Source organism: Ostrea edulis, chromosome 9 (genome assembly GCF_947568905.1).
Source record: "Ostrea edulis chromosome 9, xbOstEdul1.1, whole genome shotgun sequence".
Taxonomy (NCBI): domain Eukaryota; kingdom Metazoa; phylum Mollusca; class Bivalvia; order Ostreida; family Ostreidae; genus Ostrea; species Ostrea edulis.
In genome coordinates, this window is record NC_079172.1 from 75443847 (window position 1) to 75450662 (window position 6816).

Sequence of the window (6816 nt, forward strand, 5' to 3'; positions counted from 1 at the left end):
TCACTGTGCATAAAACCATTCTCATATAATTAAAATTTCGTATAATCAATTTATTTCCAATTCAAAACTTTTGATAGAAACCAGTTTCATGTAGAAATCCTAAAATTTTATTTAAATCAACATTTGTTAAAATATATTTCATAGATTGTGTATCAAAGTAATTATTTCTTATCAAAGCTGTATCTCCACATTCTAATAAAATGTGTTTGACTGTTAAAGGACATTGACAGAAAACACACTCGGGTGGATCTTCCCTTTGCAGAAGAAACGAATGTGTTATCCGCGAATGTCCTATTCTACATCTAGTAATAACTACTTCATCTGGACGTTTAAGAATTACATTTTGCGTTTTACTAACTATAGGGCTGATATTATGTAGTTTATTATTTACCTTTTCATTCCAATCGTTTTGCCACCAATGTTTTACATATTCTCTGATTAACGATTTAAGGTCTGTGTAAGGACTTTTAAAATCTGTAATTGATAATTGTAATGCTAGTTTTGCAGCACTATCAACTTTAGTGTTTCGACGTATTCCAATATGACTTGGTATCCAACAAAACACTATGGAAAATCCTCGACGTTTCAGGAATACATGTTCTTTTAAAATGTTATAAATATAAGGATGGTCAATTTTACAGTTTTTAATTGCTTGTAGACAAGAGAGAGAATCGGAATAAATTACATGTTTTTTGTGTTCTGAATGTTTTATGAAATTAATTGCTAATTGAAGAGTTTTTGCTTCAGCTGTAAAAATTGAACTGTTATCCGGTAAACGTACCGAAAAGATATCATTTCCCTGAACAGCAGCGGAAGCAACTTTATTTTTGTCTTTTGATCCATCTGTGTAAATTTCACTCTGTGTTGAAAAACTGTGTTTTAATTCTTGAAACTTCTGAATAAATTCAAGTGAATTTGTGTCTGACTTTTTGTCTTTCGTTAAATCTAAATTAACAGTAGGTTTTGATAGTTCTCAAAGTGGAATATTAGGAATTTGTAATTCAGAAATAACATTTAAATCTATGTTAGAGTCTTTAATATGTTTTTGGAGTCTTAATCCAAGTGGTTTAATAACTTTGGTGTTTTCATTATATTTTGTTTGAAATTTCGGGTTGAATACACAGTTATATGACGGGTGTTTTGGATTGGAACGAAGTTTAATGATATACTGAAGACTTAATTTTATACGTCTATTTTTAAGTGAAGGTTCGTTTGCTTCTACATAGATGCTATCTATGGGGGAGGTTGGAAAAGCTCATAAACAGATACGTATACCTTGGTTATGAATTGCATCTAAAGCTTGGATATACGATTTTCTAGCAGATCCATAAACTATACATCCATAATCTAACTTGGATCGGACTAGAGATCTATAAAGTTGAAGTAAAACTTTTTTGTCTGCACCCCAAAGAGTATTGCCGACAACCTTTAAAATGTCGAGTGCTTTAGAACATTTAGTTTTAAGCATCTTAATATGTGGAACAAAGGATAATTTACTATAAAAAATTACTCCTAAAAACTTAAATTCTTTCACTATTTTGATCGGAGTTCCATTTAATTTAAGGTCTGGATCATTATGGTGTTTACGCTTTTGACAAAAATGAACGCCTGTTGTTTTTGATTTCGAAAATTTAAAACCATTATTGTCTGCCCAGTCTTGAATTTTGTTTAGGCAAAGTTGTAGTTGTCTTTCGATGCTTGCCATATTTTTTGAACGATATGAAATGCCGATGCCATCTACAAATAAACAACCTTCGATATCCTTTCTAAGTACCTGTGCTAAACTATTGATTTTAATACTGAATGGTGTTACCGATAAAATACTTCCTTGTGGAACACCATTTTCTTGATCACACAGGTTGGAGTAAGTGGACCCTAAGCGAACCTTAAATTAACGTTCTTTCAAAAAGTTTGAGACAAATATTGGTAAATTACCTTAATCCCGTATTATGGAGATCTTTCAAAATTCCATACCTCCATGTTGTATCATATGCTTTTTTCCAAATCGAAGAAAATTGATACAGCATGTTCCTTATTGATAAAAGCATCACGAATAAATGATTTAAGTTTGACAAGATGGTCTAACGTACTTCTCTGGCCTCTGAAGCCGCATTTTATATCTGCAAGTAGATTTTTTGACTCCAGAAACCAGACAAGTCTGTCATTAATCATTCTTTCCATGGTTTTACATATACAACTTGTTAAAGCAATTGGGCGATAATTTGATGGATCACTGTGATCTTTCCCCGGTTTTGGAATAGGAATAATGATAGCTTCTTTCCAAGATTTTGGAAAATTGCCCGTTTCCCAAATTTTATTAAATATTGATAGAAGACATTTTAGACTGCTTTCTGGAAGATGTTTAAGTATTTGATAGTATATTTCGTCTGGACCTACGGCAGTGTCATGTAATTTTGACAATGAACGTTTTAATTCATCTATGGAGAATGGTTTGTTATAATTTTCTATATTAATAATCCGAAGTAAAGTTTAGATTTTTCCTTTCTTCTCTATTTTTGACATCAATAAATTTTGAAGACATATGTTCTGTTGATGAGTTTTTAGATATAGAATTTGTAATAGTATTGGATATGTCTGTAATATCAGCAATTGTGGCATTATTGACTTTTAGATGATTGAATTGTTTATTTGTATTTTTCCCTTTAATCTTTTTAATTGCATTCCAGACTTTATTAATAGGGGTGTGTGAATTTAATTTAGAAACAAAGTTTCTCCATGAATTTTTCCTGCTTGTGTTAAATGTCCTATGGGCTTTTGCTTTTAATTTCCTATAATTATCTAAATTTGGTTGGACGGGGATAAATTGAAACGTTTTTCAGCTTTTTTTTCTGTTTTTGATCGCCTCATTACATTCACCATTAAACCATGGCTTTTTAATTTTCTTCGGATCTGTCGAGGTTTTTGGAATAGAGTTTTCACTATCCTCTAAAATAATATTTGTAAATTTCAAAATTGGGTCATTATTATTGATTAATGTGTCTTCTTTAATTGTTTCAATACAAAGTTTATCGAATAGATTCCATTTTGCTTTACTTAGCTTCCAGTTTTGGTTTTGTTTATCATTGGAAGGAATTACATCTTCAATTACAATTGGGAAATGGTCACTGCCACACAAGTCGTCGTGGACAGTCCATGAAAGGTCATAAGCCAGAGTAGGATCTGTTAAAGAGATGCCAATAGATGTATAAGAACCATTTTCAGGATGAAGATAAGTATTGGAACCATCATTTAAGATACAAAGATTATTTTGATTTGCAAAATCCTCCAACTTTTTGCCTTTTTCAGTTAAATTATCACTACCCTATAAGGGATTATAACCATTAAAATCTCCCATAATGATATAAGGAGAAGGGAGTTGATTGACCAAATTGTTTAACTCTTGTAATTCTAATTTGTATTGTGGTGGAACATGAATTGAACATAATGTAATGGTTTTGTGAAGGGAAACACGAACTGCTGTAGCTTGCAAATTAATGTTAAGTTTGATTTCAATATGTAAGATATTGTTTCTTACATATATTGATGATCCACCTTTTGCTCGATCGGCACTTGGGTCATAGTGATTATATAAGGAATAATGTTTTAAAGTAATATTGTCAGATTGTTTTAGGTGTGTTTCTTGAAGACAAAAAGCTACTGGATTAAATTTTTGTAAAAGAAGTGATATTTCATTAAAATTAATTGTAAAACTTCGACAATTCCACTGACTGATTTTAGAAGGATCAATTATGATTGATTAATTTTGATCCTTGTTCTGGATCTTGATGGAGAGAGGCTTTGGCTTCTGGACTGAGAGGACGAAGTGTCCATCCTCTCTTCTTCCAGAATGCCATATCTATTAAGAACAGATATTGGATCTCTCATCCCTTTAGGGATTCTATCACTCCTTATGGTTGTTTTGGAAGGTTTTTTGGATGACCCTGAGTCTTTGTCAGTCTTTTGTTCTAATGGTTTATTCAATAGTTTTGAAATATTGGACTCCTTTGGTTTTGGAGGAATTTGCGGCTTGGAGGAAGCAGAAACAGGTTGTTTAGGTGATGATGAAGAAGACGTGTCTACAAGATCTTGCAGAGGTGAACCAGAGGTAGATGTTATTACATGATCTGTTTGACAAGCAACCTCTTTTGTATTTTTCTTTTTTAAAACAGCTGCATATGAAATATTTGGATGCTGAGAATTGTATAGTTTTCTTGCATCTGGGTAGCTAAGGTGTTTTTCAACTTTTAATTTTTGAATTTCTTTTTCTTTTAACCAGACACTGCATTGATTTGACGATGATGGGTGTTTTTCGCCGCAATTGACACATTTTGGTTCTTCTTTGCAGTGTTCTGCTACACAATCTTCAGAACCACATCTGAAACAAACATTTTCTTTTTTACAACGATCAGATGAATGACCAAACTTTTGGCAGTTAAAGCAACGTAAAGGATTTGGTATAACTTTGTCTACTTTCAGGCAGTAGTATCCTATCTTGATCTTATCAGGGGGTTGGGGGTGTCAAAATCAAGAATGTAGGTGTTAGTTGGAATAAAGTTCCCATTGTTCTTGATTTTAATACGTTTTGTAAGAAGGGCACCTTGCGGTTTCAATTCATTCGTAATTTCCGCCTCCTCCAAGTCACAAAGAACACGTCCTTTGTCTATAATAACTCCTTTGCTTCGGTTTAATCTGAAGCTTGGGGTTCCAATCACCTTGATTCCGCCAAATTTCAAAACGGATTGTAAAATCATAGATTGTTTTTGTTCTTACATTCCACCAAAAGAGTCTCATTTTTCATTTTTTTTAACTGACTGGGCTTCTCCAATTATGCCTTTCAACGTTTTGTCGATCACGAAGGGAGAAAGCTTTGTAACAGGCTTTTCGTTTTCATCGTATGTTGATAAAATAATAAATCTTGCCCAATTTTCACTCCGTTCAGTTTCAGACTCAGAGTCATCATCTTCCACAAGTTTTCGTTTGTTGTTTTTATATGCCGTGATGAAGAGAAAGTGGTTCAGCACCATTGCTCCCCGCCCGCCTCGGATCGCCAACAATGGCGATGTCGTCCTCCGCGGACATTCCAGCAGAATACGAACACCAAGAGGATACAGCGGTGTTATACTCAGATGGACGTATCCACCCAATTGACCCTAGCCACCGCTTAGACGATATCTATATTAAAGTAATATTGAATTTGTAACAGGTAGTCTTCTGTACAAAACAGAAGACATAACTTTCCAATTTATTACTAGCGATATTAAACCACATAGAATACATTGACACAAACCAGTAAAAGGTAACAAGTATCTGTATAAAATAAGGATAGGTAAAGTCTAAGCTAGGCGTGACCAGCCGATTGAACATGCAGGGCCCAGCACGTCCGCTCGTTTAGATTAAATTAGGGCCAAAGTGGCGTGTTGGTCAATGAACGTTGTAACCTTAACACCCATCAACCTCAGCCACCAGGATCCCCTCTTCCACCGACACGGGTCTCATCCCACGGCAAACGGGACGCTCCTCTTAGTCGCGTTTTACGATCAAGCAGAGGATACTGTGGGCCAAATTCTTATCAACCAGGGCCCACACAGGGTCCCATGAAATTGTTTACTGAGAAGAATCAGATGGGGCTAGCAGCTCCCTTCTTTCAAACAAAAACAAAGTAGACTTGTGGTCCAGTACAATACAACCTATCATTGGGTCAAATGTCGTCTGTCGTGTTTCATACCGATTGTTAAGCCGTTCTTGGCCACTGATTTTGACTACGGATAACTCCGTATACCTGACCAGGATATAGGGCTCACAGCGAGTGTGACCGGTCGACAGGGGATGCTTACTCCTCCTAGACACCTGCTCCCACATCTTGTGTGTCCAAGGGTACGTGTTTGCAAACTATCTATTTTGTTTTACTTATAGGAGTTATGAGATTGATTACTGTTTGTTATATTCACCTTTTATTGTCTAATTGTCAGTTTTACCTGACTACGTCAATCACGGTTAATGATATTAACGTCACTTTGCCGCAAAAGTCAGGGGTCATGCCCTGTCAGCGATTTGCTGGTCAATTTGCCTACTCTCAAGAAACTATAAATGCTAGGCTGTCACATTTAAGATGTCACATGTCTGTATAGTATGTTTTCAGTTATCCTGTGGAGGACCTCTCTAGTCAAACACCCTTCAGAGTACCCCTCGATACCTGTATTTATTCACCTGAGTTTAGGATTTCACTCTCTTCTTGTCAAACTCCTAAGTTAAAGTTAGAAATTCGTACAGACACGACTTCTGAGGTCCCGGTGTAATGACGCATGGTACTTGGTGTTCAACGTAAACCTTACCAAATGTAAACAGGCGTTGCTAGTAACGAATACCTGAGCCAGCAGTGGAGAATGACTATGTACAAAATGTCTGCAATATAAAGTGAAAACGTTTGAAATCTTGTTTTTGATTGTTAAACCTGGAAGCCAACCCGGTCAACCTGTAACATAGGCAAAAAGCAGTCTTAAAGAGGTGAACTTCATAATTTGAAGCAGACTTTCTCCGGGACCTGTTGCAGTAAAACAAGCTTTTGTAGGGTTATTGGGGTTTGTGTGCCTTGTTTCTGTGTCTGAAGCCGCTTCCAACAATTTTGTGACTATGAATGATTTTGTAACATCTCGATAATTTTATACCACAGACCCGATATACATACATACATATACATACATACATATATATATATATATATATATATATATATAAGTCTCTGTTTTGGAAGTTAAATATAGAAAAAACTCTAAACACTTTGTTGAAATATTTCGACCGTGTTACCGGTCTTCTTCA